Raw genomic sequence first — 25,000 nt, 5'->3', positions numbered from 1 at the left:
TCACGTCACGTCACGTCACATCACGTCACGTCACGTCACACTGTTGCCCTACTCATACTGTATCTCCGCCTCCGTTGCCCCTATCCATGCCAAACTTTGCACACACACTCCTTGGCTGCCAAACCACAACCGCCACCCCACATTTCTCACATGGCCCTATTCCCAGCACTTGCCATTTCACATATTCCCTCCTGATTGGCTACAATTGCCTTCTAAAGTTTGTGTAAGCGACCTGACGGTCGCTTATCTCCCGATTAGGGAGTCTTACTGGTGATTATGAGTCAGGCTCCACTGGCTAGAACTGTGTCATAGTAAACTGCATGCATTACCCACCTGTGGTTGTGGTAGTTTGCGTCTGTCTGTCTTTCAATGTTATATGAGATAAATTAAGTGGTTCCTGTGTAAATAAGCCGTAAAGCTTACTAGGATCTCCTTTTAGTTGACCTTGTACCAGTGATTTGTACTGTCATGAAACTGTCTTATGCAACCTTATAGTAAATTCTTCAATCAATCAATCAATCAATCAATCAATCAATCAATCAATCAATCAATCAATCAATCAATCAATCAATCAAACTGTACCCCTGACAGGTTTAATAAAGACCTAGAGATGATCTATTTCATTTACTGTAACCCTGACAAGTTTAATAAAGACCTAGAGATGATCTATTTCATTGACTGTAACCATGACAGGTTTAATAAAGACCTAGAGATGGATGTAAGTCAGTGTTCTGCCAAACGCCACAGAGCAGATTCTCCAACACCCAGCCTTGTGTCTATGAAGAGTGACCGTTCTAGATGGGCACCTCCTGACTTCAGTGGACCTCCACACACAGAGTAAGTGAATCCTCCTTTACATTATACACAGCAATATAACACAACAAAGGGACACAGCAATATAACACAACAAAGTGACCTACATGTATAAAATTCCTGCGACTTTGGGTACTTAGAAAAGCACTAGTCCTCACGAGGCTGAAGGAGACTGGCAGAGACTGTTTTGCATCCCGTCCGTCCGTCCGTCCGTGTGTGTGTGTGTGTGTGTGTGTGTGTGTGTGTGTGTGTGTGTGTGTGTGTGTGTGTGTGCCTGTCTGTCTGTCTCTCTGTCTGGCTATGTGTCTGTCTGTGAACAGCTAATCTCCGGCAGCGTTTGCCCGATCGCAGCGAAACTGTACACACACTCCCTGGATGTCAGAGCAGAACCTCTGGACAATCTTTTCAGATCGGCCTGTCATAGCGCCACCGGGAGGCTGACTTTTGCAGAACAATTAGTTTGACAGTAAACCAAACTGATTTGTCAAATTATTCATATTCCATGCTGATTGGCAAGATTGGCTTCTAAAGTTTGCAGTGCTCCGTTTTGAACAAAATGCCACAAATCATGAACGCAGGGTGTGATTTCTGTGAAATTTTGCACATACTTTCCCATTAGGCCGAGGAAGAAATTATACTTGAAAGTGCATGCATGCGTGTGTTTCTGGCTGAAGGCAAATCGGTACACAGTATTTCTATAGTAGTCACCAAACAGATGTGGAGTCTGGACAGGTATCCCACCCACTCTGCTACAGGACACCTCTCTCCAGCAGTGGTCCTCTCAAAGAGCTCCAGATAAACTTCCACATCGTCATCGAGGGTCAGTTTAGTCAGCAGCTGACCAGGGGAATGTTGTTTCTCTGACTGCTGCGCCGTTGCGTTGCAAAGTTCAGTTAAACCAGCACATTATAGGTAAACAGTGCTCTTATTTTACATTCCACAGACCAGAAGACAACGCGCTCTGGCCTCGTTCAAGTGATTAGACAGATATCTGGTGTTGTTTATAGACGGTGCGTCCCCTCTCAAATGAGCACTTGCCCCGTCAGGCAACCTGAAAGCAAACTACACTGGCCTGAAAGCTTTATTTACCTACCAGGGGCAACACTTAATGTCAACACCTGTTTAAAATCATGTTGATCCTCTGTTTCTCTCAGGGTCCATCAGCAGAGAGCAGGGTCTCCTGTACCCAGCTGTGTCTCCATGAAGAGTGACGCGTCCATGCATAAACCTATTCACTTCAAAGATGGACACCACTCTACTGATCCCAGGTCAGAATGTAAAATACACAGAAAACAACACATCATTTAGTTTTTATCAAACTCTTCTGAACAGACATCGATCGTGGTCTGGCTCTTAATATTTTAGAGTGACAAAATCCTTTCATAAATAAATCCACAGAATACATTGGCTGTGTTCTACCCAGAGGTGATTTTATACCAAATCAAATAATGTCAACTTTGATGATTGCCTTCCTAAGAACAGAATGTTGGTATCAACCATACCAATAATAGATACTAAGAACAGAATGTTGGTATCAACCATACCAATAATAGATACTAAGCAGTGGAAAACACTGCCTGGTGGAGGTTTGCGCTCTGTGGAGCGTCCCTTTCTAGTTTGATGTTTTTCCTTTTCACAGAAATGTTGAGGAACCAGAACCCAATAATGTTTCTCATATTTAATTATTATACATTTATTATAACGAGAAATAACAATAAATCATGTTGAACAAACTAACCTTTTTATTATTGACGAGATAATTATAGAAACATGTTTATGATTGTCCACAGACCAGAGTCTCCAACACCCAGCTGTGTGTCTGTGAAGAGTGACAAGTCTAAAGGAATGCCTCCAGACTTCAGTGAACCTGGACCTCCACACACACAGTATGTTAATCCATTACAATGTACACACTATAAGACACAACACAGTGGAGATAATATCGTGTGCCATTCACCAAACAGCCCTGATGTGTGTGTATCACAGGTGTAACATTTTGTTTGCCTGAAAGCAGACGTGGAAAAAGTACTCCCATTTTGTACTTAAGTAAAAGTATCAATACTGCACTGTAGATGTACTCCAAGTAAATGTCCAGAATTCAAAATGTACTTGAGTAAAAGTATGAAAGTATTGGCATCAAAATCTACTTAAAGTACCAAATGTAAAAGTTCTAAATGTTTCAAAATAGCAGATCTACAAGCTCACAACGTGTCGCGATGCAACGCGTTGTGAGCTTGTAGATCGGGACTATTCATTGAAAGACAAAGCATATAGGTTTTAAGTGGTTAATTAAATAATATAAGTTATTAAACTATCTATTATCTATATTATATTGTGTTCATCTCCACAGAGAGAGACTCAGAACCACACCTGAACAGAAGACATCCAGTCAAACCAGTGAACAAAGTAAGACTGGACACATTTTACACTAATTAACATTTCATATCAATTAATTAATGTTTTAATAGCAGAAAACATCATCAGATTAAATGTCCACATTGTATTCCTGTATCACTGTCCAAATACTGATGATTAACATATACATTTAGACAGAAACAAATGATCCAATGATATTGATTATTTATCTGTTTTTTCTTTATGTTGTCCCTAATTTTTGACAAACTGTAGATTTTCTGGAGGGTATTTAAGAAATAGTTTTAATGGTATGCTATATTACATGTAAATTTATAAATTAACTTTAACATGTTTAACATGTCTTCATTGTCTTCTCATAGCAGGTGTCAGTCCGCTGGAGTATTTAAAGGTTTATAAGGTCGGTTTGAACCGTCTTGATCGTGTGACATACGTCACTGAAGTGCCCTCCCTCAGCAGCATCTACACAGAGCTCTACCTCTCAGCGGGAGAGAGTGAAGGGGTTAATAACCAACATGAGGTCTGGCAGCTAGAGACAGCTTCCAAGAAGAAGACCCTCCATGACCAACCAATCAAATGCTGTGACATCTTTAAGCCCCTCCTCCTTGGCAGAGAGACACCCAAAAGAAGAGTTCTGACCAAGGGCATCGCTGGTATTGGAAAAACCTTCTCTGTGCGTAAGTTCACTCTGGACTGGGCAAGGGGTTTGGAAAATCAAGATGTCATTCTGCTGGTTCCCTTCTCATTCCGGGAGCTGAACCTGGTCAGAGATGAGCAGCACAGTCTTCTCTCACTGATCCATCGTTTCCACCCAGAATTAAAGAAGGTCACAGCAGAGCAGCTCGCTGTCTGGAAGGTTGGCTTCATCTTTGATGGTCTGGATGAAAGCAGGTTTCCACTGAAATTCAAGAACATTGATATTGATTCTGATGTCTTCAACAACAATGACATTGTTTCTGATGCCACAGTGACATCATCAGTGGACTTGCTGTTGACAAACCTCATCAAGGGGAATCTGCTCCCCTCAGCCCTCCTCTGGATAACTACCAGACCTGCAGCAGCCAATCAGATCCCTCCTGCATATGTTGACTTGGTGACAGAAGTACGAGGCTTCACAGACCCCCAGAAGGAGGAGTTCTTCAGGAAGAGATTCAGTGATGAGAAGCTGGCCAACAAAATCATCTCACACATGAAGACATCAAAGAGCCTCCACATCATGTGTCACATCCCAGTTTTCTGTTGGATCACCGCTACCGTTCTGGAGGACATGTTGAAGACAGACGAGACAGAAAATCTGCCCAAGACACAGACTGCGATGTACAGCCACTTCCTGTGGGTTCAGACCAAGAGGAAGTGGAAGAAGTACCATGATGTGAATCAACAGCAGCTCATGGAGGCTGACAGGGAGGTTATTCTGAAGCTGGGCAGGCTTGCATTTGAACATCTGGAGAAAGGTAGCATGATGTTCTACCAAGAAGACCTGGAAGAGTGTGGTCTTGATGTGAAAGACGCCTCGCTGTACTCAGGAGTGTGCACAGAGATCTTCAAAGAAGAGACTGTTCAATCTGAGAGAAAGGTCTACAGCTTTGTTCATCTGAGCATCCAGGAGTTTCTGGCTGCAGTCTACCTGTTCCACTGTTACACACAGAGGAACAAGAAGAGGAACAGGAAGGTACTGAAGACATTCCTGGGAGTTAATGTCAGTTCCTTGGATGACTTCCTGAAGAGAGCCTTTGAAAAATCCACGAAGAGTAAGAATGGCCACCTGGACCTCTTTCTCCGCTTCCTGCATGGCCTCTCACTGGAGTCCAACCAGAGTCTATTGGGAGGCCTATTGGGTCAGACACAGAACAGTCCAGAGAGCATCCAGAGAGCCATCGACAACCTGAAGGAGATAAAACGTGAGCGTGGAAGTATCTCTCCTGACAGATACATTAACATCTTCCACTGTTTGATGGAGATGAACGACCACTCACTGCATCAGGAGATCCAGCACTACCTGGAGTCAGGGGACAGATCAAAGACAAAACTATCTGAGAGTCAGTGTTCAGCTCTGGCCCACATGCTGCTGACGTCAGAGGAGGTTCTGGATGAGTTGGACCTGGACAAATACAACACAACAACACCTGGAGGGAAACCTAACCTGGTCCCAGCCGTGCGGAACACCAGAAAGGCTCGGTTAGTATGCGAATAGAAAACGCATTAGAAGAGAATCAATCTACCATCACATCTAAAAGTACAATTAAAAATGATGGTTAATATAAAATATCCAATAATAGTCAGGTCTCAAATAGCGACTGGTGGTATCGTGTGAAAGTGTAAATAAAGGCTAGTCCTATTAAAGCTGGGTAAAACACACCAACAGTGAACAAGGAACATGGTGCCACACAGAACAGGAGAACCCAAGTCCTCTGTACTATCCACAATGACAACGGACCATACCAGAAATGAGTATACAGTTGAATGTGACGTTGCCTTCCGAAACTAATTAAAAAATATAATGAATGTTAACGGTCTATATTCAATTATGTCACGGCTAGGGATGGGTATCATTAAGATTTTAGCGATTCCGATTCTGGTTCCGGTTCCGCTTATCGATCCGATTCCTTATCGATTCTCTTATCAATTCTCATTGGGGGGGGGGGATGTTAAAAAAATAGTGGCCAGTGGTACGGTTAGGACTTTCTGGAGACGATTAATGATCATACAAAATAATTGTGATTGACAAATATATCGTCTATTTTTCCCCCTTCATTATATGTATACCGCTATGATAGTACTCCTTAATGAAGAAAATTGGCAATTTAATTGCTTTTTGAACATCAAGAAAGACTAAAATGTTATAGTGGCAAAGCGATCGACCCAGTTGCGCTTGGGTGTTGCGCTCTGAAAATAGCAGATCTACAAGCTCAGAACGCGTCGCGTTGACAGGCTAGACGAGCTGCTGTTAGACTGTCTGCTGCCGTTTTATTTACCAGTTCGGCATATTATTGTGGGCGGTGGATCTGTAGATTTGTTGTATTAGCAGCACGTCTGACTGGCACCTTTTTATGGCAAAGTGTACAGATCGCTTCCTCCACGTTACTGGGCTGGGCTCTCCTTTAATGTTGCTGTTGGGATTAAAACCGCTCGTACCGTGGCTTTGGAAACAAACTGTCGTCCTCCATGACACAAACTAGTTATCCTAGACCTAGCCTATGCTAGCGCATCCGATCAAGACAACCTGACGAGACGACACAAGGAAAACATTAAGCAACAGTGTGGCTGTTGCCTGCTGCTGCGTGTGCATGTAGCTGTGTGTGCCAGGGACGTGCAGAGAATGTTAGGGAGGCAGGGGCTGACATTTCTAAAAGAGGGCAATTCTTTCAACATAAGATGCTGCATTCAAGTTCAGGAGCTGCGTTCAGGTATGGCACGGAAATAGGCCTGTCACGATTATGACATTTTACAAGACAATTAATTGTCACTCAAATAATTGCGATTAACAATTTAATTGTGTTTTTTTTTTGTCGTAGCCTAAATATACAAAGAAATTACTGACATATTTGACAACTTTATACTTTGTACTTTATAATAAAAAAAACATTGATAGTGGAAATAGCCGATCTACAAGCTCACAACAGGTCGCATCTGTGCGCTTGTAGATCTGCTATTTCCACAATTTTTTACTTTAAAAGAAATACGTGGAAACGATTATGACGATTATGAAAAATAATCGCGATTATGTCAAATAATTGCGATTAGACGATTATGTCATAATTGTGACAGCCCTACACGGAAAAGGCATTTGTATTTCTTTCACCATAGTAAAACACTGCATTCATGGTCTGGAAAGGACACTTTTTACAGATGGATAAAAGGGCAGGGGCTTAAGCCCCCTTTTATGTGTGCACGTGAGACTGTGTTCTGAGTCGCGGCTTGCAACACGATTTTCAGCTTTCAGACTATAGGAAAGCTGTCGCCTCATTATCAAAACTAGCGTGAAATATACAGCCAGACTTTAGAACGCTCTGCTTAGACAACATGTTGGCTGCGGTCTAACAAAACAAGGCAGCGTGTCGCGCGTGTGATGTCATCGCGCATATGCAGGCATCGATAGCGGAATCGTTAAGGAATTTTGCTAATGATTCCAAGGAATCGATCCACCGGGAACCGGTTCTCAACAAGAATCAGTTCTCGATACCCATCCCTAGTCATAGCATCGATGCAGAATCATGCATCAGTCCACCTTAGAATTAATTCATTTAAACACCTATAGTTTTTATCTCATGGATCCAGGAGACCAGAGATCATGTACCACTGGTGTAATAATGATTTCTTCCACAGGCCACTGTACAGTGAACCTCTCAATCCAGTGTGGTAACTGTAGCCCTTACTGTCTCAGAGAGAAAAATACTTAAATGGGAGCTGTCGCTTGAAATTCATGTCAATTAAACTAGCAAAACATAGCAAACATAGCAAAATGCCACCATTCCCAATGTGGGAGGAGGAGCAGTGTGACAAAATCTTGGATCACCTAAAAGGAAATCAAACTCATAAACGTTTAAACTATTTCCAGGCAAAATGATCTCGAATGACGAATGACATTCATGTGTTTTTTAGTTTTTTTTTCAACATCAGAACGTGTTTTCAACAAAGGGATTCATGGCTCGTTAAGACACTTGACATCAAACTGTGAGCCTTTTTTTGGAGTGGGTCATTTTGATAGTTTTCATGTGTTAATCTCAGCATCCATTTACTTCATTTAATCTCAAATATTGTCTTCCTTTTTGGATTCTTCATTCGCCGTAAAGGGTTAGGGTTAGGGTTAGACACATAAAAAAAGAAATCCTTTTATTTCACACATCACATCAAGTATACAATAGAAATAATCATTTTTTGGGTGAACTTCCCCTTTATAAAGCAAGTCATTTTATGCTTCATTGTGCGTGGTTTTCACTCCAAAAATAGCCATTCTACAAGATAGATGTAAATGAGCTATTTTCGGCATTAAAGGACAACTTTAGTTTTTTACAACAAAGGGTTCATATTTTAGATTGTAATTAAAGAATATAAAAGATGAGTGTTCAAATGTTTTCATTTACCTGTACTTCTTTCTACCGTTTTAGAGATTTTAAAATTTTGATTTCAGTGGCTGGGGGCATAAGTACAAGTGGCTAAATATGTCTTTTTACACAGAATAAGCCCATTCCCAAGATGCAATGCAATCTTTCATGGGTAGATATGACTTATGGGGGCTAGAAGTGTTACTGTAAATATCAATATAGAAATGGCTGGCTTATTGGGTCTGAAAAGACATATTTAGCCGCTTGTATGCATGCCCCCATGCGTATGCATGCCCCCACGGTTTAGCACATTGAACATGATCAACCGATAGAACAGAAAGTAAATTAAAACATTTTAACACTCAACTTTTCTTTTCTCTAATTTCAATCTAAAATATGAACCCTTGTTGTAAAAAGTTGTCCTTTAAGTTTAGAGCAAATCGGGTATTGTGATGTCATCACAGCGAACCAAGATACATTTTAGTCGACTAAATCAACTGTAGATTTAGTCTTATAATATTAATTCAACTAAACACTTGAGATGATATGATTTAGTTGCTGTCAAAATTAACACTGCTTGGTCATTACCTAGGTTTACTGATTTTCATGAGGAATTAATACATTAATTCATAGAACAAGTTCAGAGCACATTAAAAACTGTAGTATACAGATTATCTGTCTTTCACTTTTACATGTAGTGGTTCCTTGTTCTTATGACCTATGGCCAAATAGATTTACATTCTCGTTGTTAATCAACTGTATGAACTTGATCTAATGTGTCTGATTTGACATACCGGTAATCTACATTCACAGACTTGTTGGCTGTCAACTAAATGAGCCAGACTTTGAAATTGTGGCTTCAGCTCTCAGCTCTAATCCTTCACATCTAAGAGAATTGGATCTCAGTTATAACAACATGGAGGATTCATTCATGGAACTCATCTCTGCTGGATTAAAGAGACCACATTGTGAACTGGAGATACTGAGGTCAGATTAAGTAACCAGCATTATTTAGATTACTTCTGTTTTATTATTTATTGTTTGATTATAATAAGAGGAGTGTGCATTATGTTGACATCATGGTATCCCACACTGACTAGAATCATGATACGGTCAGAGTTTGTGTTGGTTAGTCCTCACTCTGGAATCACATCACAATGATACGGTACAGTAAATACAATATGTGATCCATCATGGCTGCTAGGGAATTATCACGTCCAGTACACAATCATTGAGTGTCAAACTGGTGTAAACACAGACTGGAAGGTTTGCTGGTACCCCAGCCTACCATCACCAGCAGCCTGTTGTCTGTTTCATTTAGTCAAATTACATCAAGACATCTATAATGTCAGACATCAGTCATATCCATATTTCGGAACAGATTTTGTCTATATTTTGTCCAACCGCAACTCGAATCACACTTGCAAGTGAATTCCGTTCCGTGCGAGATACATCATGCACGACCGCGCCGTTTAGGGTGAGGCCGCTTTTTTGCCCTTAGGCGTCTTACTGGTTTATATATTATGTACTTTAATAAATATATGTGATTACCATCTACTACTGTATACCTGGCAACTGCCCTGCTGTCTGTCTGTCTGTCTGTCTGTCTGTCTGTCTGTCTGTCTGTCTGTCTGTCTGTCTGTCTGTCCTCTCTCAGTCAGTTTGCTGGATCATCTGTTGTTAACTTGCTGCTTCCTGTTTCCTGTCAGTTAGCTTACTGTTGGAAGATGACCATGATTTACTTCACATTATTCCTGCCTGTCTGTTCTTTCCATATCTTTGGTCCCTCCTCCAAAACTCTGATAATCAATCCAGATATGCAATCTTTAATTACAGACTTGCTGGCTGTAACATCACACAGACAGGATTCGACATCCTGGTCTCAGCTCTCAGATCTAATCTTTCCCATTTGAGAGAACTGGACATCAGTTTCAACTGCCTGCAGGAATCACAAGTGGACCAACTCTCTGCTCTACTGAAGAGTGAAGAGTGTAGACTGCAGATCCTGAGGTAAATAAATAGTGTGTTTTCGCTCTGTGTGGATCTTTACTTGAACATCAACAGCACTTTGTTAAATATGGATTTCTCTGCAGGTTGTCAGGATGTGGGCTCACAGAGGAAGGCTGTTCTTCTCTGGCTTCAGCTCTGACCTTCAACCCCTCCCATCTGAAACAGCTGGACTTGAACTTCAGCCACTTAGGAGGCTCTGGTCTGAAGAAGCTCTCTGCTGCACTGGAGACTCTGAAGTGAGTAGACTTGGACTGTGGCCATGTTGGTTAGTGCAGTGTTTCCCTTACAATGTTGAACTGGCTGGCCAGGTGGGATGGGGATTCTTCAATTAAAAAATATGTTTAGAGTAAGTTTCAAGTTTTGTCCCTAGGCCTTATTAACGTTGTCTAATACCTCGATATCGATATTACTCATGGAACTCTGTAAATAAAAACTGCCAACCATGTTCTAGGAGAAGAGATCTTTAGTGTGAGCTGTAGGTCATTCCAAGAGATTTGGACACTAAAACAAAACACTGTTTTTACCAGTTCAGTCTTTACTCTGGGACAATTAGAGCCAGACGATCATTTGATCCTATATGATCCATGGTTCTATTCATAGATTTAATATACAGTGATAGTGTCCTATATTCTAACATAGATTTAATATACAGTGATAGTGTCCTATATTTTAACATAGATTTATTATACAGTGGTAGTGTCCTATATTCTAACATAGATTTAATATACAGTGGTAGTGTCATATATTCTAACATAGATTTAATATACAGTGATAGTGTCCTATATTCTAACATAGATACAGTGATAGTATCCTATATTCTAACATAGATTTAATATACATAATGATAGTTTGTCGAATATGGAGGCGACTTGATCTGTATCCAGAAACATTTGTTTACTGTTGTTTATGTTCAATAATTTCTAGGGGTGTGTGTGTGTGTGTGTGTGTGTGTGTGTGTGTGTGTGTGTGTGTGTGTGTGTGTGTGTGTGTGTGTGTGTGTGTGTGTGTGTGTGTGTGTGTGTGTGTGTGTGTGTGTGTGTGTGTGTGTGCGTGCGTGCGCGTGATATCAACAGGAACAGAACTCAGGTAGTGGAGACAGTGTGTTAGAAAGTCAGACATTGATTCATTGTTGTTCTATTTCCTACAGTGTGAATCATTCAGGAGAACACTGGATTAAACCTCAACTCCTTACAAGATGTGAGTGTCTGTCTGTCTGTCTGTCTGTCTGTCTGTCTGTCTGTCTGTCTGTCTGTCTGTCTGTCTGTCTGTCCGTCACATTGACATTTTATACTGTATAAATGTGTTATATTATGTTGGCCCCTCCCTCCCTGTATTCAGAGGTTATTATAAAAACCTTCACCAATGTGTTTTAAAGGTGTTTAGTAAACCAAAACATTGAAATAAAACGCCCCTCCAGGGCAGTGGTTCCCAAACTGAGGTTCAGGACCCCCTAGAGAGACCATTTAAAACACAGTTCAATCAGTGTGTGAAGTGACAACAGGCTTAGCTCTTATTCAGCAGATAAAAAGTGTTGAGAAGTGTGGTGTTGCTGACCACATCCATAGAGGGGAGAGGGGGAACAGCCCAGGACCTCATGCTCCCCTCTACCCAGGTGAGGTGCACCCTAGTCCTGCTCCACTCCTCCACTCCATCCAGGAGGACCTCTGGAGGAACCAGAGGACCTCCAGGTGATCTGGACTCCTGAGGAGCAGTGTCTCCTAGGATTCAACAAACTAATAAAGATACTTTTTAATTTCACACGCTCCCACAAATATAGATTCTCACACAAAACAAGGCTTTGTGACGAGCAGGAAAAGTGGGCGTGGCTGTTCCCGCTGCCCTAGGGGAGTTTCAACCTTTTGAAATGTGTTACTAGACATCTTTACAAACACATTAGTGAGGAAATGTCTTGAGAAGGAATTTATTCCATGTTTGGACATTTTTCTGTCCTGACAACCAGTGGTGGACAAAGTATTTACTCGAGTAAATACTCAAGTATAAAAAAGTATAAATTACAACTACAGTACTTTTACATTTTTTATCAATGCATTGTTGTATTGAAATGAAGAACATTTCCCCCAAAAATAAATGCATTAAAACAGAACTGTCTAAATACAGTGAAAATAGCCGATCTACAACCTCACAACGTCCGTCTGTCTGTCGTGTTTGTTTCATTGCAACATGTTGTAAGCTTGAAGATCTGCTGTTTTATAATTATGAATACAGAATAGGTTCACCAGGGTTCAAGTGGTTAATTAAACCTGCAATCAGGAACTGATTTTAATTAATAAAACATTATTTTAATGATATGTATTTTATATGTTAAACACTTAAACCCACGTCACTGACTGGAGTTCCTCAGGGCTCTGAAAAATATCAGATCTACAAGCTCACAACCACAAATGGTTCCTCAAAGAACCTTCTTTGAACCATTAACCATTTAAACCCTGCGTCCCAATGTTGGACATGTCTTAATATTGTGAAAATTCACCGTAAATATCAGATCTACAAGCTCACAAGCACAAATGGTTCCTCAGAAGAACCTTCTTTGAACCATTAACCATTTAAACCCTGCGTCCCAATGTTGGACGTAAATAGCAGATCTACAAGCTTACAACACATCATGCTACGACACGTTTTGAGCTTGTAGATCGGCTATCTTGGAGTGTGGAGGGAGAAACTGAGCAGACCAAGTATAGAGCCCTGGGAGACACCGGTCGATGAAGGGTTAAAGTGGTTGATGGTTCTTTATAGCACTGGTTCTCAAAGTGTGGTCCGGGGACCCCCTAGGGGTCCTTAGGGGGTTCCAGGGAGTCCCCAGCAATTTTTTAATACAGCATTACACTCATTTGAACCACTTTATCCATGTTTTACACGTTGGCTATTTAACACATTTAGAGCTAGAAAACATCTGTGCTCCAAACGTGTTACTTCACACCATGTTTGGAGATGGTAGATCTGCTACTTTAGGTACTTTTGTGTAATGCTGTAGTATGATCAAGTACAGTAGGGGGCGCTAACTTAGGTAAAATCACAACAGGTTAGAATATGGAGAAAAGAGTTTTCTGACATTCCTTGTTGCTAAATATAAAGATCTAATCTAAAATGACACAGATGTTAAATAGCCAACGTGTAAAATATGGATAAAGTGGTTCAAATGAACAACATTTTGATTCGAGTAAATTTACCCCCATTGATTCCGGATGGTGACCCGTTTCGAAACGGGTCACCATCCGGAATCAATGGGGGTAAATTTATTGTTATCACATTTTTGTCTTAGGAATGTGACAAAAACCAAAAAATATTATTGAACTCTACTCTCCATGGCCTGAGTAATCAATAGAAAAAAAGTCATTTTGGGGGTGAACTACTCCTTTAACACATTAGGTCTGCAGATACAAGATCACAGTGCATCACTTGGTGCCGTGCTGTAATCTTGTAGACCTGCTATTTTTTTAAATTACTGTATGAAAAATATGAACATGTTTGGAAAGTGTATGTGTGTGTGTGTGTGTGTGTGTGTGTGTGTGTGTGTGTGTGTGTGTGTGTGTGTGTGTGTGTGTGTGTGCGTGTGCGCGCGTGTGCGTGCATGCGTGCGTGCGTGCACAACACATCGCGATGCAACGCGTTGTGAGCTCATTTATTTTCAAATATTCACTAAATGGTTAAAGTGGTTACACTGATTTTGGTGCTATACACATTAATGTTGCTGGGGACCCTTGGGGGTCCCTGGACCCCACTTTGAGAACTACTGTATTAATGATCTTTAAATCTGTACAATATTCACAATATTCATGTTTAAATGTGTTAGCCCCCCCCCCCCCCCCCCCCCCCCCCCCCATCGCTATGGAAACCAAACCATATTGATTCTGTAACAGCCCCCCCCCCCAAAAAAAAACAAAAACAAAAACAAAACACAGATAACAAACAAAACAAAACAAAACAAAAAACATCACAACTGACCTTGATAATTACATTGTTACTGTGCGCGTGCGTGCGTGCGTGCGTGCGTGCGTGCGTGTCACTCAGTGAGGGATGTTTTCAATGTTTACTGTGTTGTTTTCTCATCAGATTCACATCGTCTCACACTGGACACAAACACAGCAAGCAGATTCCTCTCTCTGTCGGAGAACAACCGGAAGGCGACTCGGGTGAAACAGCCTCATTCATATCCTGATCATCCAGACAGGTTTGATGGACGGGGCCATGTTCTGTGTACAGAGGGTCTGACTGGACGCTGGGAGGTAGAGAGCAGTGGAAGGGTTCATATAGGAGTGACCTACAGAGGAATCAGTAGGAAAGGACATGGTGATGACTGTAGGCTTGGATACAATAAAATGTCCTGGAATCTGAACTGTAAAGATGTTAAGCCTGGTAACAGATACATTGTCACACACAATAGTAAGGAGACTTTCCTTCCTGTTCGTCCCTCTGACTCCAACAGAGTAGCAGTGTATCTGGACTGTCCTGGTGGGATTCTGTCCTTCTATGAAGTGTCCTCAACACACTGAGACTTCTTTACACCGTCCAGACCACATTCACTGAACCTCTCTATGCTGGCTTTGGGTTAATGCCTGACTCCTCTGTGTCTCTGTGTGAGGACAGACAGACAGACAGACAGGGTGTGAGGACAGACAGACAGGGTGTTGTATCATAATGTAATAATCAGGAACAGGTGTGGTGGTTGGCGGGGTTGTTTACAGAATCAATATGATTTGGGTTCCATTGCGATGGGGTGTGTGTGTGTGGGGGGGGGGGGGGGGGGGGGGGGGCGGGGGGGGGCTCTGTGTGTCTAACACATTTAAACATTAATATTGTACAGATTTATAGATCATGAATACAGTGGTTCTCAAAGTGGGGTCCAGGGGTCATTGAGGGGGTTCCAGGGGGTCCCAGCAACATTCATGTATATAGCATCAAAATCAGAGTAACCACTTTAACCATTTACTGTATGAATGAAATAGCAGATCTACAAGCTCACAACGCGCCACACTGTAGCATGTTGTGAGCTTGTAGATCTGCTATTTTCAAACAAGGAATTTTGTAAAAATTGAGTCTCTGGCACAAATTTCTCAGATTGACATGAAACGGTTTGTTCTCAACCTGTGGGTCTGGACCCCCAGAGGGACCCCCATCAGGGGACCACCAGAGGGACCCCCAGGGGGTCCCCAGATGACAGTGAAGTGACAATGAAAGCACTTCTAAAAGTAATGAAACTATAAACTGGTCAAACATTGGACAAATTGTCAAATAACAAAGAGGCAAATATTGTGAAAATAGCAGATCTACAAGCTCACAACGCCTCGCAACGTGGAACTGAGTCTAACCAAATGTAATGTGTCAACTCCTAAAATTTACAGTTTGTCAGGGTGGGGGTCCCCAGTTCAAACCTGATTATATATGATTATTTTGGGGGGTCTCCAGTTCAAATATTATTTTGGGGGTCGTGACCACAGACCACAGAACATCTGGTCTAGAACATTTAAACATGAATGTTGTAAAGTTTTGTTGATAATGGAAACTCCAATGAAGTGTTTTGAAAATCCTTGTTTTTTTACCTATAAAATGTAAAACATTTATTTCCAACCTTTCATGTATTTTACTAATATCTTACAATGCTATTGTATTTAAATTGTGCCAAAGTTACATTAAATGCTGATACAATTGTGTTAATTAAAAAAATAATAACAATAATGTAATTTTTGAAGTGAGGGTTATTCTGTGCTCACGCTGCACGCACACACACAGTAATCATTGCTGTAGAGTGTTTGTTCAGTAACAGTGTTAATTAGCTTCTATATTGTGATAGTAATCATTGCTATAGTGTTTGTTCAGTAACAGTGTTAATTAGCTCTATATTGTGATAGTAATCATTGCTAGAGTGTTTGTTCAGTAACAGTGTTAATTAGCTCTATATTGTGATAGTAATCATTGCTATATAGTGTTTGTTCAGTAACAGTGCATGTTAAATAGCTCTATATTATTATCAACTGCTTATTCCTCATGGTTGCACAGACTTGGTCTTAAGAGTAAGGACCCCATCATCGGTGGACACCCTAGTTCACGCTCAATGGGAATTTCCCCCTAATTGAGAGTTGTTGGAAGTAAATCCATAATTGCATAATTGTCTTAGAAAAGACAAGGGTTGATTTTCCATTCTGCCCTAGGCTAATACTGGTTGACCCAAAGCAGGCTGCCCAGAGTTACAGACCCGTAAGGGTCCATTTGGTTCCATTTGTACACTCTCAGAGTTACAGACCCGTAAGGGTCCATTTTGGTTCCATTTGTACAATCAGTGAGCTTGTTGATCTGCTATCTATCTATCAATCGATCGTCCCGCTGCCTCCTGCATTATGTGACATTTAGAAACAGGTGGTACACAGGGACTGTTGAGTGATTTCCCAGGAGCGCTTCCAACCTCCACATGTAGTTGTGTTCAACGGCCCAATTCCAGTGTCATCCCTGCACCCTCACTGACTTAAGTAACGTAAATGGTAAATAGTGCATTTATATAGCGCCTTTATCCAAGGCCCTTGTACATAGATTGTACATTACATTCACCCATTCACACACACATTCATACACCGATGGCAGAGGAAACCATGCAAGACACCAACCTGCTCACCGGGAGCAACTAGGGGTTCAGAGTCTTGCTCAAGGACTCTTCCACACTAACTCTGGGGGAGCCTGGTATCGAACTGGGAACGCTTCGAAACCGTCTGTGTTCTAAGACTGCAACTCTACCCCTGAGCCACTGAGCCACTGCTGCCCCCTGCTGACGTCAGCTGGTAAGTGCTTGAGGGTTCAGGCTGCAAGGACTCCAAATGGTAGAAAAGGAATGGAACAACACTTTAGATGAGTGTTTCACACTTTACATCACATTTAAAACTCTTTACTGTCCTTATTTACAGTCATTGCTTTAAAGGCTGTGATTGTTTTGATTATATTCTATATTTACGTATAATATTTACGTTTATCTGTTCGTTTTCATTTCTGTTTAGTATAATTCTCACATCGTTTTAGTCTCTGGTCACCGCCTGTAAATAATTAAAATAAAATACATTTATGTCATATTATGAGTTACATTGTTGCTTTATAGCAAGGGTCTTCAACAGGGGTCTGGGACACCTAGGGGGTCCTCAGAGTTACTATAGGGGGTCCTCCAAATCTTTGTGTGATAGAAACTTTTTTTCTCTGTTTTTATATTAACCATTTGAACCCGTCCCTAGCGTCCATATTCTGAGAACTTTAGCCAAAAATAGCAGAATCTACAAGCTCACAACGCCTCGCGCTGCGAGGCGTTGTGAGCTTGTAGATCGGCTATTTTCGGCAAAGAGGTTTGGTGCAGAGGGGAAAAAGAGCAGAACAAGTACAGAGTGAAAGGTCAAGTGTATTAAGTATTGACGGTTCAAGTGGTTAAATATCTGAAAACACAAAGTGACATGAATGAATCCAAAATATACATCGTGCTGTGAAACAATGAAACTATATGGAATCTATGGACAGGTTGTGGGGGTCCCTGATCCATCTCTCTCTCAACCAAGGGGTCCTTGGCCTGAAAACGTTGAAGAACCCTGCTTTATAGAACCTTACATTTACGTCATTATGGTACATAAATATGTAAATCTTTCCTCCTAACATACAGTAGTAGGCTATGTCAGGAGGAAAACTAGAGAGAATATCAGTTTCCATTACAGGACAGATTGAAAATACTTCATACTTGATGTTTAACCACTTGAACCCCAGCATCTATTCTGGGGGGGACATTCACCAAAAATAGCAGATCTACAAGATCTCACGTTGTCGATGGGCTGTGAGCCCTGTGCTCTGATATAGATTATAACCAGTTTAACCCAGTTTGAATATCTTACAACTGGCAATGAGCTACATTGTTGCTTTATAGAACCTTACATTCATGTCATATTATCAGTTACAAAATGGACCCCTAAGTCTGTAACTCTGAGAGGGTACAAATGGAACCAAATCAGAGTTACCCTTTAAGAATTACAGACAAAAAAGAAAAAACTTTTATAACTTCATTAATTCATACTTTTTTAAATGAACAACAGATGTGGTGTAAAACATGAATGAATGAATGAATGAATGAACAACTAGCCAATCAGGGACCAAACCGTCCCTCCGGGCAATGGGATACCTCAGTCTACACAGAGCATGTGGAGCTACTAGACTACAGTCATTTATAAATCAGCGGGAATGAGTGTGAATCTATAGATCTAAGTTGTGGAATTAATAGATCTAAGTTGTCCATTAATGATGCAGTGTGTGGATACACCTTGAAACAGGTACGTTACACACATGTTTCATCCATTACAATACCAGCTGTTTGTTACTGTCAACAACAACACACATGTTTCATTCATTACAATACCTACTGTTTGTTATTGTCAACAACAACACACATGTTTCATTCATTACAATACCAGCTGTTTGTTATTGTCAACAACAACAACCACCCAGGAAATGCTTCATGAATAAGACTAGAACAGTGGTTATCACTTTGTTTGGTCTCAGGACACCTCTGTAAAGAACTGTTTCATCCACCACAACCCCTGAGTTACATTGTTGCTTTATAGAACCTTATATTTATGTCATATTATCAGTTACATTGTTGCTTTATAGAACCTTATATTTATGTCATATTATCAGTTACATTGTTGCTTTATAGAACCATACATTTATGTCATATTATCAGTTACATTGTTGCTTTATAGAACCATACATTTGTCATATTATGATACGTAAATGAATAGGCCTACATCTTCCCAAGATACAGTAGTATGTCACGAGGACAACCTGAGAGAATATCTGTTATTATTGTCCATTATTTATAGGACAGATTGAAAATAACTTCATTCTTGACTACTTGAACCCCAGCAATTTAGTGAATGTGACCACAAGGGGGCAGCAAAATCCCATTTGTGTCAGAGAATCATGTATTTTCTATTGCTTCTGCCCACTCTGCTGATCACATAGAGTAGTGGTTCTCAATGTGTGGTCCAGGGACCACCAGGGGTCCTTGAGGGGGTTCCATATGGACTGTAACTCTGAGAGTGTTCAAATAGAACCAAATGGACCCTTACAGGTCTGTAACTCTGAGAGTGTACAAATGGACCTGTAAGGGTCGATGGGGAATCCAAGCTAATAGAACAGAAACCATTATAGAAACTGTAATGGAAGTGAAATGGAATGGAGATTCCATTTCTTCTAGTTTTTTACTATTTGTTGTCGCTATCACGGCGCCAACTCACTACTGCCGCGCAGGTCAGAGGACCGAAATGCACCGCATTAACAGAGCATTAGGTGCCCTCCACACTAGGCACGGTTGCCGTCGGGGCTGCCGCTAGGATCAATCATTCGTTAATTAGACAGAGGTAAATGTAAATGTCACTATTCTGTTTATTTATTGCGACCGTCAGGGAGCAGTTTACTATGAAAACCTCCACCGGCCGTCCGTCGGTCGGTCACACGTCACACCTTTGCCCTGCTCATATCTCCGCATCAGTATATAGGGCTTGTTTGTTTATTGTATGACATCACGCCACATCATCAGCTGTGGACTCTGTGATGTCATCGTATCTCCATATATGGCCATCTCCGTATATGGAGATATAAGTCGTCCATGCCCAAGTATGGGCTGGTGAGGTCAGACTTTGTGTGATGCATAGGTTATCTCCATATATGGAGATTCAACATTCCAGGTGTAACTATGGCTACCCGTATGACGTGAGAGGTGGAGGTTGTGATATTTGTGGACCGTTGGTCGCTTATCTCCCGATTAGGGAGTCTTACTGGTAATATATCTCTTTTATAGTGTTTGTGTTCCCGTTGTAGATATAGACTGCCACTGCCGTTTTGTTCTGTTTGGTGTTTATTTTTTAATAGTATTTAATGGTTTTGTCATTAAACTTTATAGTATTTCCCCCAAGAAATATCTATTGCTGTGAATTGTATCTATTGCTGTGCCCCTTCTTACTGGTCGGTATTTTGCACTCAACCTCCCTTGCATGCTCTGCTTTATTGAATGCCTTAGCTTTTACCTTAAAGGAGTAGTTCACCCTCAAAATGACTTTTTTTCTATTGATTACTCACGCCATGGAGACTTGAGTAAAATAATATCTTTTTGTATTTTTTGTATTCCTAAGACAATGATTTTATTTTAGTAAATCTACCCCCATTGATTCCGGATGGGGACCCAAATGCATTTGGGGGTGAACTACTCCTTTAAAGCTATACTGTGTAAGTTCAACTAGTGGTCAGTAGCGGTATTGCTTTTTTCGGCCGTTTTTCGGCCGGAGTCGTCGCGGACCACCGCCGCGGACCACCGGAGCGGCGCCGCAAACCACCGCGACCGATAGTAATCCATGGAGGGGTAGAACGCATGGTAGAACGTAATTTTCTGGCCAGGATTTGTGGATTAAGAGGTTAAAATCCTTCACCATGGTAAACACTGTAGCCAAGCGGAGGCGCTTCCTGGAGACCAGAGCAGATAAGCTGTGATTGGCCGGTAGTGTACCATGTGTGCATGATCGGCGATGTGATTGGGCAACGTATACACAACGTATACAGATGATGCAGATTATGTCATTTTGGCGCGAAATCCGGTCCACGGCCAGGATCATAGAAAACATATAAAGAGAAGGCTTCAGAAGCTGAAAATAACGGAGTGGGTGTTCTAAAACTTTAGCGATTTAACAGTTAGGACAATTTTAAGATTTGTTTTATAAAAAAAGTTACATGGTACAACTTTAAGGTGGTTGTGTAGGCCAGGGTACCTGGTGTTTCTTAGGCCTTTAGTTCCCCTTCCTTTGTGGCTAAGGCCTGCCATCCTGCAGTGCAGTCTCTTTCCCTTATTTCCTTTGTTCTATTGCAGTTTGCATTTTATAGAGATTCTCTTTTTAACCCATTTAGGCCTAAGTCCGATTAAAAAAAAAAGCCTTATAGGCCTAAGTCCGATATGAAAATTACCCGCTGTTTTTTCCTGGAAAACGTATTACTCAGCCTCTGTAGCAGCTAGAAACAAAGTTCCAAAACTATTTGATAGCTTACACCTTTGGCTTTCATAGAAAAAAAAAAAAAAAAATATATATATATATATATATATATATATATATATATATATTTTTTTTTTTTTTTTTTACTGTACTACATACTGTACATACTGCAATACACATGTTCCCCGGCCTGAGGGGTAATACACTATAATGTGTACCCGTCCATAATTAATTGTTGTTTTAAACTCTTTTGATACAATAAAGTCCCCTTTTATTATTGCTGAATTGTTAAATTAAGATTGTACTCTTGGGGGAATCCTTGTCAGCCCATCTTTTATTGTCACGTGTTTATTAAGAACCTTGGTTAAAGGGACTATGTCACCTTAAGGGTTACTGTCACCTTAAGAAATCATCTTAAAAACAAGTTAATATTTTTTTGATGTCATTGTGGGAATGCACGATAAGCCAATCAAATTAATTATTTGACTGTTACTTACTGTATGTCTGCACAATGTACATTTTCTTCCCATCGCCCGCAGGCTCGCTCAGAAACAACTTCTCTTCTCTGCTCCCACAGGGCTAGCTGGGGTAGCACTAAAGCTAAAGCTAAAGACACAAATTTATATATAAATCTGTGGATATAAAAATTATATTTCCGGTGGTTACCGGTTGTTACTTCCCCATTGTTCATGGGAATATGCTTGTTTATGTTTATTCATTGAAATGGAAAACACGGTGTTTTCACTGAGTTGGGCAGCTGCGCTCGAACTGCGTAGGGCTGGCCAGTATAGATGTGACATTCGCGAACGAATCAAGTCTTTTGAACGGCTCTTTGAAATGAACGATATGATTCGGTTCACAGTAGGGAGCCGTTCCTTTCTAATGAACAGTGGTGGGAAAAGTACTCAATTTCAGAGATCCAGCTCACTTCAAATAGCCATAAATCCCATATCTGCTGGCCAGGCTGTCTCCTGTCTGTCTCTCTACTCCTCCGAGTGGAGGGGGCTGCGCTACGGGGGATGGGATCATTTGATTCAGAGATTTCAGACCGTTTTAAAAAAGACCACGTGAACTGTATCCTACTGTATCATACTATTACCAGTAAGACTCCCTAATCGGGAGATAAGCGACCAACGGTCGCTTATCTCCTGTCACACTGCTGACATCAGTATGACATCACACCGTACACAAATGACCCTTATATAAGACCGGCATTATCTACCGACAGATTAGTAACAAGATGTCAAAATCGTTGAAGGTTGAATCTCCAGATATGGAGATAACCAACACATCCCTCCATATATGGAGATAACCGACGAATCTCACTAAGTCTGACCTCACAAGCCCCATATTTGGACACGAACAACATATAACTCCATATAGAGACATAGCTGCTGACATCAGTATGACATCACACTGCTGACATCAGTATGACATCACACCGTACACAAATGACCCTTATATAAGACCGGCATTATCTACCGACAGATTAGATGCAAGCAGGATCTCGACTCTGACACAACTCATCGGCTCATAAGCTGGTTCTCCCTCCATATGGAGATAACCGACGAATCTCACTAAGTCTGACCTCACAAGCCCCATATTTGGACACGAACAACATATAACTCCATATATAGAGACATAGCTGCTGACATCAGTATGACATCACACTGCTGACATCAGTATGACATCACACCGTACACAAATGACCCTGACGGCACACACCAAGCAGTGTGATGTCATACTGATGCGGAGATATGAGCAGGGCAAAGGTGTGACGTGTGACGTGTGACCGACGGACGGACGGCCGGTGGAGGTTTTGATACCAGTAAGACTCCCTAATCGGGAGATAAGCGACCGTTGGTCGCTTATCTCCTGTCACACTGCTGACATCAGTATGACATCACACCGTACACAAATGACCCTTATATAAGACCGGCATTATCTACCGACAGATTAGTAACAAGATGTCAAAATCGTTGAAGGTTGAATCTCCAGATATGGAGATAACCAACACATCCCTCCGTATATGGAGATAACCGACGAATCTCACTAAGTCTGACCTCACAAGCCCCATATTTGGACACGAACAACATATAACTCCATATATAGAGACATAGCTGCTGACATCAGTATGACATCACACTGCTGACATCAGTATGACATCACACCGTACACAAATGACCCTGACGGCACACACCAAGCAGTGTGATGTCATACTGATGCGGAGATATGAGTAGGGCAAAGGTGTGACATGTGACGTGTGACCGACGGACGGACGGACGGCCGGTGGAGGTTTTGATACAACTGCGACCTGACGGTCGCAACTAAACTGCGACCTGACGGTCGCAATAATTTCGGGGCGTGACGGTGGATCTTTAATGCGGCCCGCAGGTTAATACCGGAATACTGATATGGGGGTGTGGGTGTGTGTGGGGATGTGGGTGTGTGGGGCCCTCTGGAGTGAAGGTGGAAATATATTGGCCCTCGCCATCATCAAAGTTGCCCACCCCTGCAGTAGGTGTTCAGAGATGGGCGAAACAACAGCAAAGGGGATCAATTTGGAACTGAAAATGGCTCTATTGGGGATCTACTTTACACTTTATACCTAAACCTTTTTAGGCATTTTTTTTTTCTTTCTTTTAAATAGTTCAAATATCAGATTTACAAGCTCACAAAATGTCAGTGTAGATCGACTATCTCATTTCCCCCCAGATCTGGCACAAACATGGGGATGAATTTATTCTACTGTTACGCCAATAAAATATGGAACTCCCTTCCACCAGCCATCAAAAAGTGTGACCCTCTGGGCATTTTGTTTTAGTCAGCATTATTGTATAACTGTACTTATTTTTGCTAAAACATAATCAAGTATGGCCTGGACCGCTCCATGTAGTCTGACGTTATAAAAGTATTCAGTCAATCAATGACATCCCACTCTTCGTCCTCTCAGGTGGGCGGGACAGAGAGCAATGTCAGCACATACGATTGGTCTACACCACCGCCACCAAGCCCGCCCCCAAGAGAGACCATTGGCTGAGGAGGGGGAAGGGGGCGCGGCTTCCGACCGCAGCCGCGCCCACGAGAAACCATCAACGGTCAGTCCCACCCACCCTGGAAGGTAAAGAGTGTGTGTGTGCGCACGCATGCGCGTGCATGAGCGAGTGAGAACTTTGCTTAATACTAGAGACTAACAACATTTAGTTAGGGAATGTTAGCCGAGTCTTTGACCAATCTGTGTTCATAGATGTGTTCATAAAAGTGTCTACTATCACCTCTGAACTTTGTCAAACCCAACTCCCTTGGGAAACTTTGTGGGAGCCAGGGGTCTCATTGACTTTACTACAGGAAAATATATCTGCTTTAAGTAGCATGTGAGGGGTCAAACTAAGGTTATTTCATGATTCTGAATCCAATGCAAGCATTTGTTTTGCTGGAAAAACATTCATTGGGCAAAAAAACGACACCCACAAAACTATATGGTTTAGTGATTTAGTGAGTCATCACTTTTCACAGTTTTGAACTGAAACTGCTTTATTTTCTCCTCATAGAGGATAAGGCTGGAGTCAAAATATGAACCAAATGCTCTATAGTAACTAATACTATCAAATTTGAATTAAATTAAATCACTTACTCTACCTCTAATGAACTAGGTGAAAACAATTGGAGTTAAAAAATACATTTCAGAACCAGTCCAAAGACTTCAGGGCGGTCCTTCTCTCAATGGCACCGATGCTTTCTAGGAAC

At 41.4% G+C, this 25,000-nt stretch overlaps 1 long non-coding RNA gene and 1 pseudogene across 2 annotated transcripts in view; one reads left to right on the top strand and one right to left on the bottom strand.

Moving 5' to 3' along the window:
* Positions 1-25,000, bottom strand: part of LOC308308390 — a 319,469-nt gene that overhangs the window by 48,719 nt on the left and 245,750 nt on the right. The window lies entirely within an intron of this gene.
* Positions 713-14,904, top strand: LOC308308426 (protein NLRC3-like; annotated as a pseudogene). Its single transcript, XR_013963388.1, has 7 exons — positions 713-837; positions 1,569-1,633; positions 3,630-5,364; positions 9,045-9,177; positions 10,296-10,409; positions 11,420-11,438; positions 14,313-14,904. The product of XR_013963388.1 is annotated as a protein NLRC3-like (transcript).

Source organism: Nannobrachium achirus, assembly GCF_963921795.1.
Source record: "Nannobrachium achirus genome assembly, chromosome: 23".
NCBI lineage: Eukaryota > Metazoa > Chordata > Actinopteri > Myctophiformes > Myctophidae > Nannobrachium > Nannobrachium achirus.
The sequence above is the reverse complement of the archived record's forward strand: the minus strand, read 5'-3'. Positions and strand labels throughout refer to the sequence as shown.